Source organism: Rhinoderma darwinii, chromosome 13 (assembly GCF_050947455.1).
Source record: "Rhinoderma darwinii isolate aRhiDar2 chromosome 13, aRhiDar2.hap1, whole genome shotgun sequence".
In the NCBI taxonomy this organism is placed as follows: domain Eukaryota; kingdom Metazoa; phylum Chordata; class Amphibia; order Anura; family Rhinodermatidae; genus Rhinoderma; species Rhinoderma darwinii.
The window spans coordinates 21127478-21154841 of record NC_134699.1 but is presented as its reverse complement, the minus strand read 5'-3'; the positions used below and the strand labels follow the sequence as shown (position 1 = coordinate 21154841).

The 27364-nt window shown below is 47.3% G+C and overlaps 3 long non-coding RNA genes across 8 annotated transcripts in view; 2 read left to right on the top strand and 1 right to left on the bottom strand.

Annotated features, from left to right (window-relative positions):
* The window catches only part of LOC142665957 (uncharacterized), a 56025-nt gene extending 44888 nt beyond the window's left edge, over positions 1–11137 (bottom strand). For 3 of the 4 annotated variants that reach the window (XR_012851609.1, XR_012851611.1, XR_012851610.1), the window contains exons 1-3: positions 10852–11137; positions 10624–10752; positions 346–474 (exon numbers count right to left, since the gene is read on the bottom strand). This is a non-coding gene — a long non-coding RNA (uncharacterized LOC142665957). The remainder of the gene's footprint in view (positions 1–345; positions 475–10623; positions 10753–10851) is intronic. The other variant, XR_012851612.1, reaches the window with a different exon arrangement.
* LOC142666806 (uncharacterized) lies at positions 5091–7588 on the top strand. Of its 3 annotated transcripts, XR_012851737.1 has the most exons (3): positions 5091–5299; positions 5521–5577; positions 6423–7588. It is a non-coding gene; the product is annotated as an uncharacterized LOC142666806 (long non-coding RNA). The 3 variants fall into 3 exon arrangements; XR_012851736.1 differs by having other exon boundaries at positions 5091–5295; positions 5521–7588; XR_012851735.1 differs by having other exon boundaries at positions 5521–7588.
* Positions 11138–24769: 13632 nt separating the features above from the next.
* LOC142666707 (uncharacterized) lies at positions 24770–27067 on the top strand. Its single transcript, XR_012851722.1, has 2 exons — positions 24770–24994; positions 25220–27067. It is a non-coding gene; the product is annotated as an uncharacterized LOC142666707 (long non-coding RNA).
* Positions 27068–27364: the final 297 nt, after the last annotated feature.

Genomic DNA, 27364 nt, shown 5'->3' with positions numbered 1-27364 from the left:
AAGGGGTTATCCGTCCTTTCAAAATTGATGGCCTATCCATAGGATAAGCCATCCATTTTCAATCTCTGGTGGTACAACTGTCGGGACCCCCCCTCCCAGATCAGCTGGCTCCTGGCATGTAAACATTTCTGGGAGACCAGAGATTGAAAATGGACCTATAATTAAGGATAGGCCATCAATTTTGAAAAGATAGCCAACCCCTTTAACTTTGAATGAAACACCTTAAAATACCAAAAGATAAACAATATTTTCAGTGATCAATGGCAAAGAAACCCTAGAACAAGATACATTCCATGTCAGAATTTATCAAACAATGCCAGAAGGATGTAACCGTGGATCACTTACCATTCACATGTAAGTCCTGGGCCAATGAATCCAGATAGTTTCTGCGATGTGTGAATCTTGATGTATCTGTTACACAGAGATTGTGATTTCCGGAAGACCTGGCATCTGTAGGCTTGAGTATTTCAGTACCTGGAGGAATTAGAGGTAAACATGATGTTGATAAACTGTCTCTACCAATACCACCTATACTGTCCCTTACAGGGCACCAACCCCCCCAAAAAAGGCGACCTTTAAGCAGGGCCGGCGTCAGCACCCGGCGAACTCAGGCAAGTGCCGGGGCCCACTACCCTCAGGGGGCCCACTCGGCCGCCGAGTGCTGATGCAGCCGTCATGGCTCTCCTCATGGCTGCTGTCCTGGCTTTACCGGGGAGTCCCCTGACTCTGCCCGCAACACCAGAGCGGAGCAGGAACACCAGAGAGAAGACACCGAGGAGAGGCAGCCGGGCTGAGACTGAGGTGAGCGCTGTTTTAAAACAACTTAGCGCCGCTCAGTGCACTCAGCCTCCTGCCCCTTATTAACTTAAAAAAGACATCGCTGGCCGACGCTAGAGATTGGGGGGGATTTGGGCTGTTTGCAGGGGGGGGGGGGGGGGTTTGGGCTGTTTGCAAGGTGGGGGTTTGGCTGTTAGCAAGGAGGGGTGGTTTGGCTGATAGCGGGGGGTGGTTTCTGCTGTTAGGAGGGGAGATTTTGGCTGTCAGCAAGGGGAGGATTTTTGCTGTTAGCAGGGGGGGTTTTTGGCTGTTTGCAAGGTGGGATTTTGGCTGTTTGCAAAGGGGGGGGGGGGGTCTAAGCATCTCGCTAAATACAAAGGGCTCTATGCGGAAGATTATCTGCAAGGGGGTGTCTGAGCATCTATGACTGCTCAGTGCTCAGAGCCCGCAGCAGTCAGTCAGACCCCCACACTTGCAGTATACTTCTTCCCCATAGAGCCCTCAGTCAGATGCTCAGACCCAGGGCCGGTATCAGCACCCGCTGCCCTTTGGGGGACTCACTCGGCCGCTGGGTGCTGCCTTATCCTGCTGTCATGGCACCTCCAGGAGCGGAATCCCCGGCCAGAGCGTTACCGACGCTCTGGCTGGGGATTCTGCTCCTGGAGGAGCCCCTGACATCACTGTCCATGTTTGTGTTTGGCAACGCTCTGGCCGGGGATTCCACTGTTAGAGGGAGCCCCAATGGCGCTATCCACAGGGGGGGGTGGCACTATCTACAGTTGGCTGTGTGTGGCATTATCTACCGGTGGCAGTATGTAATAATATCTACAAGGAGCAGTGTGTGGCAATATCTACAGTGAGCAGTGTGTGGCATTATCTACAGGGGGCAGTGTGTGGCAATATCTAAAGGGAGCAGTGTGTGGTATTATCTACAGGGGGCTGTGTGTGGCATTATCTAAAGGGGGCTGTGTGTGGCATTATCTCCAGGGGTTGTGTGGCATTATCTACAGAGGCTGTGTGTGGCATTATCTACAGGGGGCAGTGTGTGGCATCTACAGGGTTGTGTGTGTGGCATTATCTAGAGGAGGTTGTGTGGCATTATCTACAGGGGGCTGTGTGTGGCATTATCTACAGGGGTTGCGTGTGTGTTTGGTATTATCTACAGGGGACTGTGTCGCATTATCTACAGGGGACTGTGTCGCATTATCTACAGGGGGCTGTGTGTGGCATTATCTACACGGAGCTGTGTGTGGCATTATCTACAGGGAGCAGTGTGTGGCATTATCTACAGGGGCTGTGTGTGGCATTATCTACAGGTGGCTGTGTGTGGCATTATCTACAGGGGGCTGTGTGGCATTATCTACAGGGGGCTGTATGGCATTATCTACAGAGGGCACTGTATATATGGGAGCATAAACTGGGGGCCTAACCTCTATATGGGGGGCCTAATTTTTATATGGGGCAAAAACTGGAGGCCGAACTTCTATATAGAGGAACAAACTGCCATTTTACTGCAGCTTTAAGTGCATTCCCCTGCAAAGGGGCCCACTAAGTCTGTTTTGCCCAAGGGCCCACATAATCCTGGAGCCGGCCCTGGCCTTTAAGAAAACAGTTATGGATCAGCTTTAGTACCAACTTTGTACTCCCTACACAGTAATACCTCCCCATGTGCTCCCATACAGTAGTGCTACATATCGGAGATAACATATCTATAAGGCGAAATTCACACGAACGTGTGTGTTTTTTGCGCGCAAAAATGCAGCGTTTTTTGCGTGTTGCAGTCCCGTGTGTCATAAGTGTTTGGTGCGTGGCTGCGTGATTTTTGCGCATATGCCATCCTTATGACACGCAGTTTTGTGGTTTAGAAAAAGAAATGAAGGAGGTGGTTTTATTTTTTCCTTCATTTGTTGATCTACTGTTGCGCAAATCACGCGCAGCACACGGAATTGCGTCCGTGTGCTGCTTTTGATTTTCACGCACCCATTGACTTCAATTGGTGCATGATGCGCAAAAAACGCTTAAGTATAGGACATGTCGTGAGTTTCACGCAGCGGACACACGCTGCGTGAAAAACACGGAATGTCTGAATGTCCCCATTGCCTTACATAGGTCTGTGCAACACGTGTGATTTTCACACGCGTATCACGGACGTGAACTACACTTGTGTAAATAAGGCCTTAGACTAAGGCTCCTATAGCTACACCGCTGGATAAAATTGGATGCATTGTCTCAGCAGACAGTATCATACATGATAGGCTTAGATACATGGCCGAGCAGACAGTATCACACATGATACTTAGATACAGGGCTCCAGCAGTAAGTATCCTTCTACTAACATACGTCCACCCCCCAAAAAAATGTGTGTGTATGTATGTAATTGCTTTGCTTTGTTATGTGTTAGCAATTTTTTTGTGAGTTTGTGTTTTTTTCAGGTTCAGTTGTTGGACTTCGGATTCGAGGACTACTTCGATGACGGCTTTTTTTATTCTCAATAAAATGATTAAGGAGGGATGTGTTTTTTTTAAATTTCAATAAAAAAAAATTCTATGTCCTTGTATTTTTTTAAAATGTATTACTACCGCCTTAGTAATGGCCGCTGGCTGATTGACAACGTCCATTACTAAGGCGGGGTTTAGTGTTAGCCGGTGCAGAGGCTAACACTAACCCACATTATTACCCCGGTACCCACCGCCACCAGGGGTGTCGGGAAGCAGGTGGGCGTCGTAAAGCACCCACCGGTCCTTGTGCCTGCAGCCCGTTAATCTACGTGCGCTCCTAACGAAGTGCACAGACACTCCCCGCAGCCTGGCATCTCCCAGTATGGGCTGCTACTAGCAGCCTTAGGCCCCATGCACACGACCGTGCCCGCAATCACGTCCCGCGATTGCGGGCACGGCCGGCCGCTGACTGACAGCCGCATTTTCGGGCCGTGCTCCCATACAAAGTATGGGAGCACGGCCCGCAAAATGCGAAAGAACGGACATGTTCCATAATTCCCGGAACATTTCCACGGCACTGACACCCTTCCGTAGTGCTACGGAAAGGTGTCAGTGTTCAATGAAAGTGAATGGCTCTGTTTTTGCGGACCGCAATTGCGGTCCGCAAAAACGGAGGTTTTTTGCTGTCGTGTGCATGGGGCCTTAGTACTGGGGGAAAACATCGGGTCGGATCACAGCGGTGATCCCCGTCGATTAACTCCTTAAATGCGGTGGTCAATAACGACCGCCGCATTTAAGTTGTTATAACAATATCGGCACCCCGCTACGCGATTGCGGGGGTCGATTGTTGCTATGGCAACTGGAAGCCTAACAAAGGCCTCCGGTCTGCCACCTATGGAACGCTAATGTGCCCCCTGTCAGTGTGAAACTGACAGGTATAATATACCCTGCAATACATAAGTATTGCAGTGTATTATAACAACAACCAACAATTGGATCTTCTGCTTTAGAAAAAGTTTTAAAAAAAATGTACAAAAGTAAAAAAGTAAAATTTCAAAATAATAAAATTAAAAATCGCCCTTTTTCCCTTATAAAGTCCTTTATTATTAGAAATAAATAAATAAACTATGCATAACTGGTATCGCCGCATCTGTAACGGCCTGAACTCTAAAAATATAATGTCATTTATCCCACATGGTGACCGCCATAAAAAAAATTATAAAAAAACGATACCAGAATCGCTATTTTTAGTCACTTAGTTAGAGATATTGGCAACTTCGACTACTACCAGAATTGAGATTAAATATAGGATGTCGGGGGGAATATTTCTTTTTATTATGAACATTGTATGCGGAGTGACCATAAATGACAACTTTAATTTTTACACCAGATTTGAGAACATTATTAAGAACTTTTCCTTTGACCCAGTTTTTAAACCGATCCCAAATAGGTCTGATCTGAAGAACAAAAAAAACCGATTACAGGCAAGTGTAACAGGTTCCCTCAGCAATGACAATCAAATCAGATCGGATTATTTTTTTAATAGATTTATTAATCTGGCTAATTTCCTATGAAAATGGTGAACTGCTACAAGAGGAAAAGTATTGTCAACGGGCTTGGAATTTGTTGTCAGCTTGGCACACTTAAGGGTATTTCACATATAACTTGTGGGAGTTTTCCATTACTTAGCAATGCTAACCAATGTGCACGGTGACATTGTAATAACTTTCTATCAATACTATGAATAGCAGGAGATGTCACTTCTGGTCATATTTGTGACATCATCAGTCCAGGCGGCCAATGTTACCTCACTGCATGATGTCACAATGACTGATTCTATAGAAACTGGGGTTCAGGGGGCAACTGCTCCGTCCAAGATAAGAAGATGAGTAGAGAAGACAGAAGATAATTCATCAGGAATCCGGAACACTGGAAACAAAAAACTCGACGCATGGCGGGGCGAGAACAAAATGGCACCTGGGGAGGTTCTGCTCTTTACTTTCAGGTTTTGGAGCCAATAAGAAAACAGTAACGTGGACAAAATCTGCCGCCATTTTGCCGCCAATCTCCAGACATTTAAGTATGTACGTAATGTATACGTTTATTTAATCTGAAAATTTGAGGTTTGGGGGGTTGTTGTAAATTATTGTCAGAATTTACTCAGCAGTTTATGGCAGGTTTTTGCATAAACTGTACCAAACAGTCGCAAGCGGCGGCGTAAAATACATTTTCCGTAAAATTTGAATAAATGTGGATTAAACTAAGTTAAAATGGCGCAAACTTTGCCCTCTTTATTTCATTGCAGGGAGGAGATCTGGACGGCGGCTGAAGATGAGGACAAGAACTGTGAAATTCATCAATCGTATGTAACGTGACAATTCTATTTATAGTTTTATATTTGGCGCCTTCTGATATCATAACACACATGTGGGGCAGCACGGTGGCTAGAACTGTTGCCTTGCAGCGCTGGGGTCCTGGGTTCAAATCCAACCAAGGACAACATCTGCATGGAGTTTGTATGCTCTCCCTGGGTTTGCTCTGGGTACCCTGGTTTCTTCCCACACCCCGAAAACCAATAGGGAATTTAATAGGGAGTTTAGATTGTGAGCCCCAATGGGGACAGTAAAAGAGGACCCCTCCGTGCAGCACTGTGTAATATGTTGGTGCTATATAGGTAACTGGTAACATGGATTATATAGGTCTAAATACATAGAATCAATGTTAAGTTATTCACTTTAGCAAGAGCCTTGTTTGATGTCCTCCTATAACTCCTCCGTGTCACACATGCAAAGAGTCCTCAACAGTTATCGCACGGTTGTTTTCTGTGAGAACCTGGACCTTGTTTGGTCTGAATAGAAGGTCTATGACCATGAAACACCTCCTGGATGATAACAGGGAGTGATGTTTTCCTATAGCTCGAACAGCAGACGAACACATGTCACAGGAGAAGGCCATAGGAGGGCAGTGTTCTCTTTCTTTTTCACAGCTGAGATGACCATAGTCGTGCTGTGATCAGTAGAGGAGCGGCCGGCATGATACCGGGACAACAGCTGGGATTGGACAACTTCTGGATATGCCGTATACGTAATGATATAAGTTACTATATAATACAATGTCATAGCTATCAATGAGATGTGTTTAGTTAGTTGCATTACAAGCTCTGACCCTGGGTTCTCGGACTGATCGCCTTTTCTCTGTGATCTCCAGATTCCAATCAGTAGAGGAGCGGCCGGCATGATACCGGGACATCGAGGACAACAACTGGGATTGGACAACTTCTTTTTCTCTTTCACAGCTGAGATGACCATAGTCGTGCTGTGATCTCCAGAGTCCGATCAGTAGAGGAGCGGCCGGCATGATTCCGGGACTTCGAGGACAACAACTGGGATTGGACAACTTCTCTTTCTCTTTCACAGCTGAGATGACCATAGTCGTGCTGTGATCTCCAGAGTCCGATCAGTAGAGGAGCGGCCGGCATGATACCGGGACATCGAGGACAACAACTGGGATTGGACAACTTCTCTTTCACAGCTGAGATGACCATAGTCGTGCTTTGATCTCCAGTGTCCGATCAGTAAAGGAGCGGCCGGCATGATACCGGGACGTCGAGGACAACAACTGGGATTGGACAACTTCTCTTTCTCTTTCACAGCTGAGATGACCATAGTCGTGCTGTGATCTCCAGAGTCCGATCAGTAGAGGAGCGGCCGGCATGATACCGGGACATCGAGGACAACAACTGGGATTGGACAACTTCTCTTTCTCTTTCACAGCTGAGATGACCATAGTTGTGCTGTGATCTCCAGAGTCCGATCAGTAGAGGAGCGGCCGGCATGATACCGGGACATCGAGGACAACAACTGGGATTGGACAACTTCTCTTTCTCTTTCACAGCTGAGATGACCATAGTCGTGCTGTGATCTCCAGAGTCCGATCAGTAGAGGAGCGGCCGGAATGATACCGGGACATCGAGGACAACAACTGGGATTGGACAACTTCTCTTTCTCTTTCACAGCTGAGATGACCATAGTCGTGCTGTGATCTCCAGAGTCCGATCAGTAGAGGAGCGGCCGGCATGATACCGGGACATCGAGGACAACAGCTGGGATTGGAAAACGTCTGTATATGCCGTATACGTAATGATATAAGTTACTATATAATACAATGTCATAGCTATCAATGAGATGTGTTTAGTTAGTTGCATTACAAGCTCTGATCCTGGGTTCTCGGACTGATCGCCTTTTCTCGGGGTCAACAAGGAATTTTCCCCTGTGGCACAAATTGGCTAAACGTGCGCAGGGTTTTTGCCTTCTTCTTGATCAGTAGCTTTAGTTAGGAATTTCAGTTAAATAAATTGTGTTTTAATATTAAAAGCTTTGTCTCCTCGTCATTTCTCAATATTATATAGCAGTCAGGTATTAGTATATATTATGATAATCCAATATGGCTGTTTCCATGATGTATTGGATAATATGCACATACAGAAGAGATATTCATCATGTGAGCCATATAAATGCAACCACTTTAAAGGACACTAAAGGTAGAAACTATATACAAAATAAAAACTATCCACTTGGTCCTATGTTGTCTAAAAAATTCTTCTGTGAGTCCTAGATCAGACATTTTCCCCTCCGCCTTTTCACAAGTCTGTGTCTGGATGTATATAGACACTGGTTATAAAAGGAGCCCCCCCATACTGCTCTGTCTGCAATAAAACAAAAAATGTTAAGCTCCACCCCTCCACTAAAGCCACACTCCTCAGTCAGCAAAAATGAAAGAGATCAGGAAGAACTTGAAGAGGTTGGTGAGAACCCCAGCGATCAGCCATATTCCAAGGAGTATAAAGCAGCAAGTATCTGATTTTACTGCAGCGCCATCACAGGGGAAAAGAAGAATTACACAGATAAAAGGCAAAGGCTGTCTGTGTAATGCATGGATGTGTCGATCCACCAAATTCCTATTTTCTCAAAGACTGCAAGCTCTTGCGAGCAGGTTCCTCACTCCTCTTGTTTGAATTAATTATTTTTGTCACTATGTAACGTCTGATATTGTCTGTACATGTTCCCTCTGAATTATAAAGTGTTGGGGAAAATGTTGACATTTTTAAAATAAAAATTATATTATTAAAACAAAAAAGTGGCGCAATAGGGAAGGGAGGGCGGGCAACGCTGCTGGAGCAATCGCCAGAGAGGTAGGGCGGGCAATAAAGTTGTCTTATACATTGTCATGTGTCCCACCCAACAAATGGACGTACAGAAAGGGGAGACACTGACCTAACTTAATTGCCTCCTTTACTTGACCATTCCTTTATCCTGCAGTCCCTGGCACCTGCCTTATGCAGTGAGGTGCCTGCTAATCTATAAAAGAAAAAGTATACTCAAAAATAACTAAAGTCGCAGGTGAAGTCCTGGAGTTGTATTATTATTATTATTATTATTATTATTATTATTATTATTATTATTAATAAGAGACACATTTTTGATTTTTCCTTGTTTCTGGGAAAGTTGGACAACAACCAATAGGGTCACCAATACAGCTCCCACTGAGGTTGTCACCCACTTTTCTCATCCAGGAGTGTGGAAAAGTTGGGTGACTACCTCTAGAGTTTCTGACTATTGTATTTAGGCATTTAGGTTACGCGATGAAAACTTGATACATAACGTACAGAAGGATTTAAAGTGTAAACTAAGGCCTCATGCACACGACCGTATTTTTGTCCACCCGTAAATACTGGGGTAAATACGGGTCCTTGGTCACCCGTATTCCACCTGTATTTACGGGCACGTTTTCGCTGCAAAATTACACTGCAGTAATCGGCAGCCATTCTCTCTATCAGTGCAGGATAGAGAGAAGGGACAGCCCTTTCCGTAATAAAAGTAAAAGAAATTCATACTTACCCGGCCGTTGTCTTGGTGACGCGTCCCTCTCTTGACATCCAGTCCGACCTCCCTGGATGACGCGCAGTCCATGTGACCGCTGCAGCCAGTGATTAGCCTGTGATTGGCTGCAGCCAGTGATTGGCCTGTGTTTGGCTGCAGCAGTCACATGGGCTGTAACATCATCCCAGGAGGCCGGACTGGAGGAAGAAGCAGGGAGCTCTGCATAAGTATGAACGTCTTTTTTTTTTTACAGCTTTATCTATATTGTGATCGGCAGTCACTGTCCCTGGTGCTGAAAGAGTTACTGCCGATCGTTTAACTCTTTCAGCACCCTGGACAGTGACTATACACTTACGTCGCCTAGCAACGCTCCCGTAATTACGGGTGCACACACGTAGTCACCCGTAATTACGGGAGCCCCATAGACTTCTATGGGCTGCCCGTGCCGTAATTACGGCCTGAGATAGGACATGTTCTATATTTTTCAACGGCACGGGCACCTTCCCGTAGGCATACAGGGAGGTACCCATGGCCAATAGAAGTCTATGGGCCCGTAATTACGGGCGTTTTTACGGTCGTGTGCATGAGGCCTAAGGGAGGGAAAAGAATCTTACAGTAAAAAATTAGAAAATAAGATGTCAAATAATAATATAAGGGGAGTATGGGCAGGTATGAAAAAGATTAAAATTGCAGAGTGAAAATGTGGATGGTAATATAGTCAGGGCTATCGAGTTTAGTGAGTTTTTTTAAAATAGATTTAGTGATGAAGGTGTACAGGCGCGTGACATGTCACAAGGATCTGATTATGGGGGATTAGGGTGGATACAACGACCTATTGAAATGTCGTATGATGGTGGTGATCTTTCGTTTGTGATTACGGCAGATGAGGTCACTAGAGAATTGAGTAAGTTGAATGTGAAGAAGCGAGCGGGCCGGACCAGATATGTTGTAAGGTGTTGTGCAGGTCAGTTAGGAGAAGTTTTGGCTAAACTATATAACATGAGCATAACTTCACACAGGGCCGTCTCCAGGTTTAGGGGGGTCCTTGGTGCGCCCAACTCGAGCGGCCTCGGTATAAAGGCACAAACTAGACAGTGAATATAAATTTATACCACTGACAAAACCCTATAGCATAGGAATACCAAAATACAACAAATCATTTACAAAAATCCCGCCAAGATTTTAAGGGGTTATCCGTCCTTTCAAAATTGATGGCCTATCCATAGGATAAGCCATCCATTTTCAATCTCTGGTGGTACAACTGTCGGGACCCCCCCTCCCAGATCAGCTGGCTCCTGGCATGTAAACATTTCTGGGAGACCAGAGATTGAAAATGGACCTATAATTAAGGATAGGCCATCAATTTTGAAAAGATAGCCAACCCCTTTAACTTTGAATGAAACACCTTAAAATACCAAAAGATAAACAATATTTTCAGTGATCAATGGCAAAGAAACCCTAGAACAAGATACATTCCATGTCAGAATTTATCAAACAATGCCAGAAGGATGTAACCGTGGATCACTTACCATTCACATGTAAGTCCTGGGCCAATGAATCCAGATAGTTTCTGCGATGTGTGAATCTTGATGTATCTGTTACACAGAGATTGTGATTTCCGGAAGACCTGGCATCTGTAGGCTTGAGTATTTCAGTACCTGGAGGAATTAGAGGTAAACATGATGTTGATAAACTGTCTCTACCAATACCACCTATACTGTCCCTTACAGGGCACCAACCCCCCCAAAAAAGGCGACCTTTAAGCAGGGCCGGCGTCAGCACCCAGCGAACTCAGGCAAGTGCCGGGGCCCACTACCCTCAGGGGGCCCACTCGGCCGCCGAGTGCTGATGCAGCCGTCATGGCTCTCCTCATGGCTGCTGTCCTGGCTTTACCGGGGAGTCCCCTGACTCTGCCCACAACACCAGAGCGGAGCAGGAGCGCCAGAGAGAAGACACCGAGGAGAGGCAGCCGGGCTGAGACTGAGGTGAGCGCTGTCTTAAAACAACTGAGCGCCGCTCAGTGCACTCAGCCTCCTGCCCCTTATTAACTTAAAAAAGACATCGCTGGCCGACGCTAGGGATTGGGGGGGATTTGGGCTGTTTGCAGGAGGGGGGGGGTTTGGGCTGTTTGCAAGGTGGGGGTTTGGCTGTTAGCAAGGAGGGGGGGTTTGGCTGTTAGCGGGGGGTGGTTTTTGCTGTTAGGAGGGAAGATTTTGGCTGTCAGCAAGGGGAGGATTTTTGCTGTTAGCAGGGGGGGTTTAACTGTTAGCAAGGGGGGATTTTGGCTGTTTGCAAGGGGGGTTTTTTGGCTGTTTGCAAGGTGGGATTTTGGCTGTTTGCAAACGGGGGGGGGGGTCTAAGCATCTCGCTGAATACAAAGGGCTCAAGGGGGAGGATTATCTGCAAGGGGGTGTCTGAGCATCTATGACTGCTCAGTGCTCAGAGCCCGCAGCAGTCAGTCAGACCCCCACACTTGCAGTATACTTCTTCCCCATAGAGCCCTCAGTCAGATTCTCAGACCCAGGGCCAGTATCAGCACCCGCTGCCGTTTGGGGGGCTCACTCGGCCACTGGGTGCTGCCTTATCCTGCTGTCATGGCACCTCCAGGAGCGGAATCCCCGGCCAGAGCGTTACCGACGCTCTGGCTGGGGATTCTGCTCCTGGAGGAGCCCCTGACATCACTGTCCATGTATGTGTTTGGCAACGCTCTGGCCGGGGATTCCACTGTTAGAGGGAGCCCCAATGGCGCTATCTACAGGGGGGGTGGCACTATCTACAGTTGGCTGTGTGTGGCATTATCTACAGGTGGCAGTATGTAATAATATCTACAAGGAGCTGTGTGTGGTAATATCTACAGTGAGCAGTGTGTGGCATTATCTACAGGGGGCAGTGTGTGGCAATATCTAAAGGGAGAAGCAGTGTGGCATTATCTACAGGGGGCTGTGTGTGGCATTATCTAAAGGGGGCTGTGTGTGCCATTATCTCCAAGGGTTGTGTGGCATTATCTACAGAGGCTGTGTGTGGCATCTACAGGGTTGTGTGTGTGGCATTATCTAGAGGAGGCTGTGTGGCATTATCTACAGGGGGCTGTGTGTGGCATTATCTACAGGGGTTGCGTGTGTCTTTGGTACTATCTACAGGGGACTGTGTCACATTATCTACAGGGGGCTGTGTGTGGCATTATTTACACGGAGCTGTGTGTGGCATTATCTACAGGGAGCAGTGTGTGGCATTATCTACAGGGGCTGTGTGTGGCATTATCTATAGGTGGCTGTGTGTGGCATTATCTACAGGGGGCTGTATGGCATTATCTACAGAGGGCACTGTATATATGGGAGCATAAACTGGGGGCCTAACCCCTATATGGGGGGCCAAATTTTTATATGGGGCACAAACTGGAGGCCGAACTTCTATATGGAGGAACAAACTGCCATTTTACTGCAGCTTTAAGTGCATTCCCCTGCAAAGGGGCCCACTAAGTCTGTGTTGCCCAAGGTCCCACATAAACCTGGAGCCGGCCCTGGCCTTTAAAGAGGCTCTGTCACCAGATTTTGCAACCCCTATCTGTTATTGCAGCAAATCGGCGCTGCAATGTAGATTACAGTAACGTTTTTATTTTTAAAAAACGAGCATTTTTGGCCAAGTTATGACCATTTTGGTAGTTATGCAAATGAAGCTTGCAAAAGTCCAAGTGGGTGTGTTTAAAAGTAAAAGTCCAAGTGGGAGTGTATTATGTGCGTACATCGGGGCGTGTTTACTACTTTTACTAGCTGGGCGCTCTGACGAGAATTATCATCCACTTCTCTTCAGAACGCCCAGCTTCTGCCAGATCACGCTGTGACGTCACTCACAGGTCCTGCATCGTGTCACACGAGCGAGGACACATCGGCACCAGAGGCTTCAGTTGATTCTGCAGCAGCATCGGCGTTAGCAGGTAAGTCAATGTAGCTACTTACCTGCAAACGCTGGTTCTGTTTGTGCATCAGGAACGTTCTGTTCCAGTTTAGGATTTAGGGACTCGCAAGTCTGGGGATCCTTGTCGTGGATTGCGAGCTTGCGTCCTTTTGGCCAAAATGATTACCAATACCCCAGGTATTTTTCATTATTATGTATATTCGCTTCTCTTGGACACAGCCGGGTCTTTGATGCTGGGAGAGCATGGTGTGTTGTTGTTTGGCATAGCAAGCAGGGTAGCCCGCTCTATGAATTATCAAGGCGTCACAAATAGGCTTCTACCTGGCTATACACGTTGTGCCTCATGACGTACACACTATCCCTCCATGTTTCACTCACTTGCACCCCATTACCCATTTATTTCTATTGAGGCACTTCATTTATTACTGCCCCCTATATTTCACTTATAGTATTACACTTGCACACACACTATTCATTTATTATTTCTTACTACACCTCCCATGCACCACACACCACTCCCCTCAAGACTAGTGGGAGTGGCTATTATTATTTAAAGCACCTGCTCGCCCTTTCATCAGCATTTCTGGCCTGGCTGTGTCCATTTGTAAGTATGGCCTTTTTCGGTGTTTTTGTATATGTCCCTGTGTTTTTATCGGTTCTACATATATACAGCCCCAGAACAAATACAGCTCAATTTAGTGCAACCCCTGCCGTATAGGTTTGTACGGCGTAAAACTACAGCTCCCAGCATGGCCCGAACAATGATAAGGATATGCTGGGAGATGCCGTTTTACAAAAATAAATCCTATCATAATCATACCACCCATCATCTCGCTGCAGACCACACAGTGACTACAGTGCTGATTAGAGGCAGAATAAACATTTACATTAGGTGACTCTCCGGTGACGTCTCAGATTCTAGTTCTTTTTCTCCATCCGGTCCAGACCTCTATGATGACTTCTCCCGGGGACAGACCATTTCTGCAGTTTGCTGCTCAGATGTCTTCAGCTTCTCACTTTACCAACATTTCTACACCTATAAATAAAGATAAAGTTATCATTATACCACAGACTACGCCCCAAAATATAATAGTGCCATACACTGCACCTCTAGTTATAATAGCACCATACACCGTGTCCCACACACACACACTGTGCCCCCTGTAGATAGTGCCTGCCATAGACCACCCCTGTATATAGTGTCCCACAAATAACTCCCCCTATAGTGCTCTACAGATAGCCCACCCCTGTATATAGCCCCCTGTAGATATAGCCCACCCCTGTACATAGAGCTCTACAGATAGCCCAACCATGTATGTAGCCCCCCCTGTAGATATAGCCCAGCCCTGTATATAGTGCTCCACATATAGTCCACCCCTGTATATAGTGTTTCACAGATAGCCCACCCCTGTATATAGCCCCCCCCTTGTACATATAGTCCACCCCTGTATATAGTGTTTCACAGATAGCCCACCCCTGTATATAGCCCCCCCTTGTACATATAGTCCACCCCTGTATATAGTGCTCCACTAGATAGTCCACCCCTGTATATAGTGCTCCACAGATAGCCCACCCCTGTATATACTATATACAAGGGTGGGCTATCTGTGGAGCACTATATACAGGGGTGGACTATATGTACAAGGGGGCTATATACAGGGATGGGCTTTCTGTGGAGCACTATAGGGGGAGCTATTAGTGGGATACTATATACAGGGGTGGGCTATATCTAGGGCTATATCTACAGGGGGGCTATATCTACAGGGGGGCTATATCTACAGGGGGGCTATATCTACAGGGGGGCTATATATACAGGGGTGGGCTATCTACAGGGGGACCATATCTACAGGGGGACCATATCTACAGGGGGACCATATCTACAGGGCTGGGCTACATCTACAGGGCTGGGCTATATCTACAGGGCTGGGATATACACAGGGGGCTATATATACAGGGGTGGGCTATACACAGGGGGCTATATCTACAGAGGGGGGCTATACACAGGGGGGCAATATCTACAGGGGTGGGCTATATACAGGGGTGGGCTATATACAGGGGGAATATATCTACAGGGGGCTATATCTACAGGGCTGGGCTATATACAGGACGACTATATCTACAGGGGGGCTATATACTTGGGTGGGCTATCTATGGAGCACCATATACAGGGGTGGGCTATATCTACAGGGGGCTATATACTATATAGCCCACCCCTGTATATGGTGCTCTATAGACAGCCTACTCCAGTATATAGCCCCCCTGTAGATATAGTCCCCCTGTATATAGCCCAGCCCTGTAGATATAGTCCCCCTGTATATAGCCCAGCAGATATAGTCCCCCTGTATATAGCCCAGCTCTGTAGATATAGTCCCCCTGTAGATATAGTCCCCCTGTATATAGCCCAGCAGATATAGTCCCCCTGTATATAGCCCAGCCCTGTAGATATAGTCCCCCTGTATATAGCCCCCCTGTAGATATAGTCCCCCTGTATATAGCCCAGCCCTGTAGATATAGTCCCCCTGTATATAGCCCCCCTGTAGATATAGTCCCCCTGTATATAGCCCAGCAGATATAGTCCCCCTGTATATAGCCCAGCCCTGTAGATATAGTCCCCCTGTAGATATAGTCCCCCTGTATATAGCCCAGCAGATATAGTCCCCCTGTATATAGCCCAGCCCTGTAGATATAGTCCCCCTGTATATAGCCCAGCCCTGTAGATATAGTCCCCCTGTCGATAGACACCCCCGTAGATAAAGTCCCCCGTGTAGACAAAGTCCCCCCCGCAGATACAGCCACACTTCTATTACAATTTAAAAAAAAAAAAAATGTCAAACTCACCTTATTCCCGCTCCCACGCCGTCCGGCAGCCATGGAGACCTGCTCTCTTCTGCGCAGGTCTCCAGGGGGTTGAACGCAGCGTCTATGAAAGGCGCTGATTGGCTGGGCAGGATGACTTTCCCTGTCACTCAGCGCCTTTCATCGACGGAAGCGTCACTGGTACAAAAGGTACCAGTCGCTTCATTCGTGGAGAGGCGCTGAATGGCCGAGCACGGAACGTACCCGGTCATTCATTGCTTCTAATTGTACCTGTGTCCTTGCGACACAGGTACAATTATAGTGCAGGAGGAGGGGGCGCTGGCGCCCCCCTCTGAACTGCGCCCGGGGCACATGCCCCGCTTGCCCCCCCTAGCTACGCCCCTGCCTCCCCATGTGCTCCCATACAATAGTGCTACATATCGGAGATAACATATCTATAAGGCGAAATTCACACGAACGTGTGTGATTTTCTCGCGCAAAAATGCAGCGTTTTTTGCGTGTTGCAGTCCCGTGTGTCATAAGTGTTTGGTGCGTGGCTGCGTGATTTTTGCGCATATGCCATCCTTATGACACGCAGTTTTGTGGTTTAGATAAAGAAATGAAGGAGGTGGTTTTATTTTTCCCTTCATTTGTTGATCTACTGTTGCGCAAATCACGCGCAGCACACGGAATTGCATCCGTGTGCTGCGTGTGATTTTCACGCACCCATTGACTTCAATAGGTGCGTGATGCGCAAAAAACGCTTAAAGGAACAGTGTCATCACAAATTTATTTTTCATATGTTAAAGATGTTAGTGCTTTATTAAAAACGTTTATATTTATTTGTGTGTTTGTGTTTTACTTTTTCTTATTTTTACACTTTTTCTTCCCTATGGGGGCTGCCATTTTTTGTTCCATTTCTGTATGTGTCGATTAACGACACATACAGACATGGAATACAGCAGCCACAGTCCCATAGGGACTGCGAACGGCTCCCGTCCCATCCACTTCTGTGTACGCCGTCTGTGTGGGAACTGCGCATGCGCCGCTCCCACACAGTCCAATTTGAAATTGGCGCCGTCCGGCGCCATTTTCCTGTGGACCGGAAGTCGCGGCCGGACAGTAAGATTACTACTTCCGGTCGCGGCTTCCGGACTTGTGCACTTGGACCAGCGGCAGCAGACGGAGCGGACGGGCCGGAGGGAGCCGCGGCGGCAGGAGCAGGTAAGAGATTTCAATGTATGTTCGTGTTTGTGTACGTTTACTACTGTATGTTAACCTTCTACACTGTGTGTTAGCTCAAAAAATGGCGACACACAGTGTAGGAGGTTAGACCGTTCAAACCCCTCGTTTATCCCGGCACTAGCTAGCATAAAGGAGGGGGGGATGCTGAGAGCTCACTAGAGCGAGGGCTTTTTACCCAATTTTGCAATGCTGCAATTTTGGGAATAGCTCCATCTAGTGACCAGCAATGGGAAATATTATAAATTAGAATCTAATTTATAATATTTCCTGACTCGTGAAAAAAATAAAAAAAATTTGAACAATGTTTAATCACCTACACACTAAATGTTTAATTAAAAAAAACAAAACATGTTTTTCTGGCAACACATTCCCTTTAAGTATAGGACATGTCGTGAGTTTCACGCAGCGGACACACGCTGCGTGAAAAACACGGAATGTCTGAATGTCCCCATTGCCTTACATAGGTCTGTGCGACACGCGTGATTTTCGCACGCGTATCACGGACGTGAACTACACTCGTGTAAATAAGGCCTTAGACTAAGGCTCTGTAATGGCAGGAAGGAGGTGAAGGGAAAGTGAGCCCTAATCTACCCACCGCCCTGTCCCTGCCTACTTGCAACGACCCGCCCTAGGCGACGAGGTACAACTGGGCGGCGGTCCCTACGCTGGCTAAGTGCACAGGAAGACAAACAGGGAACACGCAAGGGAAGGGGCAGTAGCCACGGAACGCCACGAGGAAACGGGGCGGCGAACGAACAGTCAGGACCAGGACGAAGTGAGTACACCCGAGCGGGCACGGAGACAGAAGCAAGCCAGGGGCAAAGCAAAGCAGGTCAAGCAGAACTGCAGCAAGGCAGAAGCACGGCAGAAGCAGGCTGGAGCAAGCAGCAGTGGGGCCAGGAATCCAAAAGAATTACAAGCACTGAGGGAGAGCACAGGGCAGGTAATAAAGGGCAGGGGGCGGAGCTAACTCCGACAGACCAGGCTGCGATAGGCTCTTCCACTCCTGAGCCTGCCACCCTGGTTGGTGGGAGATGGTGTCAGTCGAACAGGTCTGGCCTCAGGTGTGGATTGATTAATCCCAGGAGTATAGCAAGATGAAGTACCTGGCAGATCCCTAACAGTACTCCCCCTTTTATGAGGGGCCACCGGACCCTTACTAAGGGGACCCGGTTTAGTGGGGAAGCGGAGGTGGAACCTCCTGATCAATACCCCAGCGTGAACATCACGGGCAGGTACCCAAGTCCTCTCCTCCGGCCCGTATCCTCTCCAATGGACCAGGTACTGGAGGGAGCCCTGGACCATCCTACTGTCCATAATCTTGGCCACCTCGAATTCCACCCCCTCAGGGGTGAGAACGGGAACAGGAGGTATCCTCGAGGGGGACCAGGACGGGGAGCAGCGTTTAAGGAGGGAGGCATGGAAGACGTCATGTATGCGAAAGGATGGGGGGAGCTCCAGACGGAAGGATACAGGGTTGAGGACTTCAATGATCTTATAAGGTCCAATAAATCGGGGAGCAAACTTCCTGGACGGGACCTTAAGGCGCAAGTTCCTGGACGACAACCAGACCAAATCCCCGACGACAAACCGGGGGTTAGCAGAACGTCTACTATCCGCCTGAATCTTTTGTGCGCTCTGGGACGCCTCTAGGTTCTTCTGAACCTGGGCCCAGACAGTGCACAGTTCCCGATGAACCTCCTCTACCTCAGGATTATTGGAACAACCAGGGGAGACGGAGGAGAACCTTGGGTTAAACCCGAAATTACAGAAAAACGGGGAGACCCCTGACGAGTTACTGACCCGGTTATTCAGGGAAAATTCAGCAAGGGGAAGGAATGAGACCCAATCGAATTGACAGTCAGAGATGAAGCACCTTAAATATTGTTCCAGGGATTGGTTGGTCCTTTCCGTTTGGCCATTAGTTTCGGGATGGAAGGCGGAGGAGAAGGACAGATCAATCTCCAACTTTTTACAAAAAGCTCTCCAAAATAAGGAAACAAATTGTACCCCTCTGTCAGAAACGATATTGACTGGGGCCCCATGGAGACGCAGGATGTGTTTCACAAACAAAGAAGCTAACGTCTTGGCGTTAGGTAGCTTCTTAAGGGGCACAAAGTGGCACATCTTGCTGAAGCGGTCGACTACCACCCACACCACCGACTTGCCCTGAGATGGAGCCAAATCGGTGATAAAATCCATGGAGATATGGGTCCAAGGTCTCTGGGGAATGGGCAAGGAACGTAGTAGGCCCGCAGGTCGGGACCTAGGGGTTTTGGACCTAGCGCAAACCTCACAAGCGGCGACGTAAGCCCTAACATCTTTAGGCAACCCAGGCCACCAATAGTTTCTGGTAATGAGGTGTTTGGTGCCCAAGATGCCAGGATGACCAGATAGAGCGGAGTCATGGTTTTCCCTGAGTACCCTCAGCCGGTATTGCAGGGGAACAAACAGTTTGTCCCCAGGGACGTTCCCGGGAGCTGCACCCTGATCAGCCGCGATATCAGAAGCTAAATCATAATCCGTGGCAGAGACGATTATACCAGGGGGTAAAATACAAGCAGGATCCTTCTCGGAAGGAGGATTGGCCATGAAACTACGTGACAGAGCGTCAGCCTTAATATTCTTGGACCCAGCCCTATAGGTAACCAAGAAATTAAATCTGGTAAAGAATAGTGCCCACCGAGCTTGTCTAGGATTAAGCCTCCGGGCCGATTCTAGGAAAACCAGATTCTTGTGATCCGTAAGGACCGTTACCTGGTGTCTGGCCCCCTCCAGGAAGTGCCGCCACTCCTCAAAAGCCCATTTAATGGCTAGAAGTTCGCGGTTGCCAATATCATAGTTACTCTCCGTGGGCGAAAACTTCCTAGAGAAGTAAGCACAGGGGCGGAGATGGGTGAGGGAGCTGGTACCCTGGGACAAGACGGCCCCCACTCCCACCTCGGAAGCGTCAACCTCCACAATAAATGGCTCCTCTTGGTTGGGCTGAATCAGCACGGGGGCCGAGATAAAGCACTTATTGAGAGTCTCAAAGGCCTGGACGGCCTCAGGGGGCCAATGGAGGACATCGGCACCCTTGCGGGTAAGGTCCGTAAGAGGCTTAGCGACGACCGAGAAGTTGGCAATAAATCTCCTGTAATAGTTGGCGAACCCTAAAAAACACTGTAATGCCTTAAGGGAGGCAGGTTGGACCCATTCCGCCACAGCTTGAACCTTGGCAGGGTCCATGCGGAATTCATGAGGAGTGAGGATTTGCCCTAAAAATGGTATCTCCTGTACCCCAAAGACACATTTTTCAGTCTTAGCAAACAGATTATTCTCCCGAAGGACCTGGAGCACCTTCCTGACATGCTCCACGTGGGAGGACCAGTCCTTGGAAAACACCAGTATGTCATCAAGGTACACAACAAGAAAATTACCCAGGTACTCTCTCAGGATTTCATTAATAAAATTCTGGAAGACAGCAGGGGCATTACACAACCCAAAGGGCATGACCAGGTATTCGAAATGACCCTCGGGTGTGTTGAACGCAGTTTTCCACTCATCCCCCTCTTTGATGCGGATAAGGTTATATGCCCCCCGTAGATCGAACTTAGAAAACCATTGGGCTCCCTGAACCTGATTAAAAAGATCCGGAATCAAAGGAAGTGGGTACTGGTTCCTTACGGTGACCTTATTCAGGTTACGATAATCAATGCACGGCCTAAGACCACCATCCTTCTTCCCCACGAAGAAGAAGCCAGCACCTACAGGAGAAGTCGAGGGGCGAATGAAACCCTTGGCCAGGCATTCTTGGATATACACCCTCATCGCTTCACGTTCAGGACATGAAAGATTAAATATCCTACCCTTAGGAAGCTTGGCACCAGGCACCAAATCGATAGCGCAATCGTAATCTCTATGGGGGGGCAACACCTCGGAGGCCTCCTTAGAAAACACATCGGCGAAGTCCTGAACAAACTCAGGAAGCGTGTTTACCTCCTCCCGGGGAGAAATAGAGTTAACGGAAAGACATGACATAAGACATTCATTACCCCATTTGGTGAGATCCCCAGTATTCCAATCAAATGTGGGATTATGCAATTGCAACCAGGGAAGGCCTAAAACCAGATCAGACGATAATCCCTGCATCACCAGTACAGAGCACTGCTCCAAATGCATGGAGCCAACCAGGAGTTCAAAAACAGGAGTATGCTGAGTAAAATAACCATTAGCAAGGGGGGTTGAGTCGATTCCTACTACAGGGATAGGATAAGGTAAATCAATACAAGGCATCTTTAGAGACATAGCAAATTCCACAGACATGATATTAGCAGATGAGCCAGAATCCACGAAAGCACTGCCCGTGGCAGACCGGCCAGCAAACGAGACCTGAAAGGGAAGCAAAATTTTATTGCGTTTCACATTAACGGGAAATACCTGTGCGCCCAAGTGACCTCCCCGATGATCACTTAGGCGCGGAAGTTTTCCGGCTTCTTATTCTTGCGCCTGGGACAGGTGTTTAGTAGATGCTTGTCGTCCCCACAGTAGAAGCAGAGACCATTCATTCTGCGAAACTCCCTACGTTGTCGAGGGGACATGGAGGCCCCGAGTTGCATAGGTACCTCCGAGTCCTCCGTGGAGGGGCGAGGAGACGGGACCTCGGGGGGGATCGCAGAAAAGTCAGAGGGGAGCACACTGAAGCGTTCTAGCTGACGTTCCCTGAGACGTCGGTCAAGTCGTACTGCTAGGGCCATAACCTGGTCAAGGGAGTCAGGCGAGGGGTAGCTAACCAGCAGATCCTTCAGGGCGTCAGATAATCCTAACCTAAACTGGCACCTTAGGGCCGGATCGTTCCACTGAGAAGCTACGCACCACTTCCTAAAATCAGAACAGTATTCCTCAACCGGTCTCCTACCCTGACGTAAGGTCACCAGCTGACTCTCGGCTAAAGCAGTCCTGTCAGTCTCGTCGTAAATGAGTCCGAGGGCAGAGAAAAAACGATCAACAGAGGAAAGTTCAGGGGCGTCAGGAGCCAAGGAGAAGGCCCACTCTTGGGGCCCTTCCTGGAGTCGGGATATGATGATACCCACCCGCTGGTTCTCGGAACCTGAGGAGTGGGGCTTTAGGCGGAAATACAGTCTGCAACTCTCCCGGAAGGAGAGAAACGTCTTACGGTCCCCTGAAAACCGGTCAGGTAACTTGAGGTCGGGTTCTAGAGGTGAGGTGAGGGGTACTACTAAAGCAGCATCACCCTGATTGACCCTTTGGGCCAGGGCCTGGACCTGTAGGGAGAGGCCCTGCATCTGCTGGGTCAGGGTCTCAAGGGGGTCCATGACAGCGTCAGCGTAGGAGAAAAGGTAGACTAGGTAAGGGCTTGTAATTATGTAATGGCAGGAAGGAGGTGAAGGGAAAGTGAGCCCTAATCTACCCACCGCCCTGTCCCTGCCTACTTGCAACGACCCGCCCTAGGCGACGAGGTACAACTGGGCGGCGGTCCCTACGCTGGCTAAGTGCACAGGAAGACAAACAGGGAACACGCAAGGGAAGGGGCAGTAGCCACGGAACGCCACGAGGAAACGGGGCGGCGAACGAACAGTCAGGACCAGGACGAAGTGAGTACACCCGAGCGGGCACGGAGACAGAAGCAAGCCAGGGGCAAAGCAAAGCAGGTCAAGCAGAACTGCAGCAAGGCAGAAGCACGGCAGAAGCAGGCTGGAGCAAGCAGCAGTGGGGCCAGGAATCCAAAAGAATTACAAGCACTGAGGGAGAGCACAGGGCAGGTAATAAAGGGCAGGGGGCGGAGCTAACTCCGACAGACCAGGCCGCGATAGGCTCTTCCACTCCTGAGCCTGCCACCCTGGTTGGTGGGAGATGGTGTCAGTCGAACAGGTCTGGCCTCAGGTGTGGATTGATTAATCCCAGGAGTATAGCAAGATGAAGTACCTGGCAGATCCCTAACAGGCTCCTATAGCTACACCGCTGGATAAAATTGGATGCATTGTCTCAGCAGACAGTATCATACATGATAAGCTTAGATACATGTCCATACGTCCACCCCCCAAAAAAATGTGTGTGTATGTATGTAATTGCTTTGTTTTGTTATGTGTTAGCAATTTTTTTCTGAGTTTGTGTTTTTTTCAGGTTCGGTTGTTGGACTTCGGATTCGAGGACTACTTCGATGACGGCTTTTTTTATTCTCAATAAAATGGTTAAGGAGGGATGTGTGTTTTTTTTAATTTCAATGAAATATTTTTCTATGTCCTTGTATTTTTTTTAAACTTTATTACTACCGCCTTAGTAATGGCGGCCGGCTGATTGACAACGTCCATTGCTAAGGCGGGGCTTAGTGTTAGCCGGTGCAGAGTCTAACACTAACCCCCATTATTCCCCCGGTACCCACCGCCACAAGGGGTGCGGGGAAGCAGGTGGGCGTCGTAAAGCACCCACCGGTCCTTGTGCCTGCAGCCCGTTAATCTACGTGCGCTCCTAACGGAGTGCACAGACACTCCCCGCAGCCTGGTATCTCCCAGTATGGGCTTCTACTAGCAGCCTTAGTACTGGGGGAAAACATCGGGTCAGATCACAGCGGTGATCCCCGTAGATTAACCCCTTAAATGCGGTGGTCAATAACGACCGCCGCATTTAAGTTGTTATAACAATATCGGCACCCCGCTACGCGATTGCGGGGGTCGATTGTTGATATGGCAACAGGAAGCCTAACAAAGGCCTCCGGTCTGCCACCTATGGAACGCTAATGTGCCCCCCTGTCAGTGTGAAACTGACAGGTATAATATACCCTGCAATACATAAGTATTGCAGGGTATTATAACAACAACCAACAATTGGATCTTCAAGGCACTAGTAGGACTAAAAAAAAAACTTTAGAAAAAGTTTTAAAAAAAATGTACAAAAGTAAAAAAGTAAAATTTCAAAATAATAAAATTAAAAATCGCCCTTTTTCCCTTATAAAGTCCTTTATTATTAGAAATAAATAAATAAACTATGCATAACTGGTATCGCCGCATCTGTAACGGCTTGAACTATAAAAATATAATGTCATTTATCCCACACGGTGACCGCCATAAAAAAAATTATAAAAAAACCATACCAGAATCGCTATTTTTAGTCACTTAGTTAGAGATATTGGCAACTTCGACTACTACCAGAATTGAGATTAAATATAGGATGTCGGGGGGAATATTTCTTTTTATTATGAACATTGTATGCGGAGTGACCATAAATGACAACTTTTTACACCAGATTTGAGAACATTATTAAGAACTTTTCCTTTGACCCAGTTTTTAAACCGATCCCAAATAGGTCTGATCTGAAGAACAAAAAAAAAAACGATTACAGGCAAGTGTAACAGCTTCCCTCAGCAATGACAATCAAATCAGATCAGATTATTTTTTTTAATAGATTTATTAATCTGGCTAATTTCCTATGAAAATGGTGAACTGCTACAAGAGGAAAAGTATTGTCAACGGGCTTGGAATTTGTTGTCAGCTTGGCACACTTAAGGGTATTTCACATATAACTTGTGGGAGTTTTCCATTACTTAGCAATGCTAACCAATGTGCACGGTGACATTGTAATAACTTTCTATCAATACTATGACTAGCAGGAGATGTCACTTCTGGTCATATTTGTGACATCATCAGTCCAGGCGGCCATTGTTACCTCACTGCATGATGTCACAATGACTGATTCTATAGAAACTGGGGTTCAACGGGCAACTGCTCCGTCCAAGATAAGAAGATGAGTAGAGAAGACAGAAGATAATTCATCAGGAATCCGGAACACTGGAAACAAAAAACACAATGAACTCGATGCATGGCGGTGCAAGAACAAAATGGTACCTGGGGAGGTTCTGCTCTTTACTTTCAGGTTTTGGAGCCAATAAGAAAACAGTAACGTGGAGAAAATCTACCGCCATTATGCCGCCAATCTCCAGACAATTAGGTATGTACGTAATGTACACGTTTATTTAATCTGAAAATTTGAGGTTTGGGGGGTTGTTGTAAATTATTGTCAGAATTTACTCAGCAGTTTATGGCAGGTTTTTGCATAAACTGTACCAAACAGTCGCAAGCGGCGACGTAAAATACATTTTCCGTAAAATTTGAATAAACGTGGATTAAACTAAGTTAAAATAGCGCAAACTTTGCCCTTTTTATTCCATTGCAGGGAGGAGATCTGGACGGCGGCTGAAGATGAGGACAAGAACTGTGAAATTCATCAATCGTATGTAACGTGACAATTCTATTTATAGTTTTATATTTGGCGCCTTGTGATGTCATAACACACAAGTGGAGCAGCACGGTGGCTAGAACTGTTGCCTTGCAGCGCTGGGGTCCTGGGTTCAAATCCAACCAAGGACAACATCTGCATGGAGTTTGTATGCTCTCCCTGTGTTTGCGCTGGGTACTCTGGTTTCCTCCCACACCCCGAAAACCAATAGGGAATTTAATAGGGAATTTAGATTGTGAGCCCCAATGGGGACAGTAAAAGAGGACCCCTCTGTACAGCACTGCGTAATATGTTGGTGCTATATAGGTAACTGGTAACATGGATTATATAGGTCTAAATACGTAGAATCAATGCATTCACTTTAGCAAGAGCCTTGTTTGATGTCCTCCTATAACTCCTCCGTGTCACACATGCAAAGAGTCCTCAACAGTTATCCCACGGTTGTTTTCTGTGAGAACCTGGACCTTATTTGGTCTGTATAGAAGGTCTATGACCATGAAACACCGCCAGCACGGACGTTAATAAAACTGGATTATGCCAGGATAACAGGGAATGATGTTTTCCTATAGCTCGAACAGCAGACGAACACATGTCACAGGAGAAGGCCATAGGAGGGCAGTGTTCTCTTTCTCTTTCACAGCTGAGATGACCATAGTCGTGCTGTGATCAGTAAAGGAGCGGCCGGCATGATACCGGGACAACAGCTGGGATTGGACAACTTCTGGATATGCCGTATACGTAATGATATAAGTTACTATATAATACGATGTCATAGCTATCAATGAGATGTGTTTAGTTAGTTGCATTACAAGCTCTGATCCAGGGTTCTCGGACTGATCGCCTTTTCTCTGTGATCTCCCCAGAGTCCGATCAGTAGAGGGGCGGCCGGCATGATACCGGGACATCGAGGACAACAACTGGGATTGGACAACTTCTCTTTCTCTTTCACAGCTGAGATGACCATAGTCGTGCTGTGATTTCCAGAGTCTGATCAGTAGAGGAGCGGCCGGCATGATACCGGGACATCGAGGACAACAACTGGGATTGGACAACTTCTCTTTCTCTTTCACAGCTGAGATGATCATAGTCGTGCTGTGATCTCCAGAGTCCGATCAGTAGAGGAGCGGCCGGCATGATACCGGGACATCGAGGACAACAACTGGGATTGGACAACTTCTCTTTCTCTTTCACAGCTGAGATGACCATAGTCGTGCTGTGATCTCCAGAGTCCGATCAGTAGAGGAGCGGCCGGCATGATACCGCGACATCGAGGACAACAACTGGGATTGGACAACTTCTCTTTTTCTTTCACAGCTGAGATGACCATAGTCGTGCTGTGATCTCCAGAGTCCGATCAGTAGAGGAACGGCCGGCATGATACCGAGGACAACAACTGGGATTGGACAACTTCTCTTTCTCTTTCACAGCTGAGATGATCATAGTCGTGCTGTGATCTCCAGAGTCCGATCAGTAGAGGAGCGGCCGACATGATACCGGGACATCGAGGACAACAGCTGGGATTGGAAAACTTCTGTATATGCCGTATACGTAATGATATAAGTTACTATATAATACAATGTCATAGCTGTCAATGAGATGTGTTTAGTTAGTTGCATTACAAGCTCTGATCCTGGGTTCTCGGACTGATCGCCTTTTCTCGGGGTCAACAAGGAATTTTCCCCTGTGGCACAAATTGGCTAAACGTGCGCAGGGTTTTTGCCTTCTTCTTGATCAGTAGCTTTAGTTAGGAATTTCAGTTAAATAAATTGTGTTTTAATATTAAAAGCTTTGTCTCCTCGTCATTTCTCAATATTATATAGCAGTCAGGTATTAGTATATATTATGATAATCCAATATGGCTGTTTCCATGATGTATTGGATAATATGCACATACAGAAGAGATATTCATCATGTGAGCCATATAAATGCAACCACTTTAAAGGACACTAAAGGTAGAAACTATATACAAAATAAAAACTATCCACTTGGTCCTATGTTGTCTAAAAAATTCTTCTGTGAGTCCTAGATCAGACATTTTCCCCTCCGCCTTTTCACAAGTCTGTGTCTGGATGTATATAGACA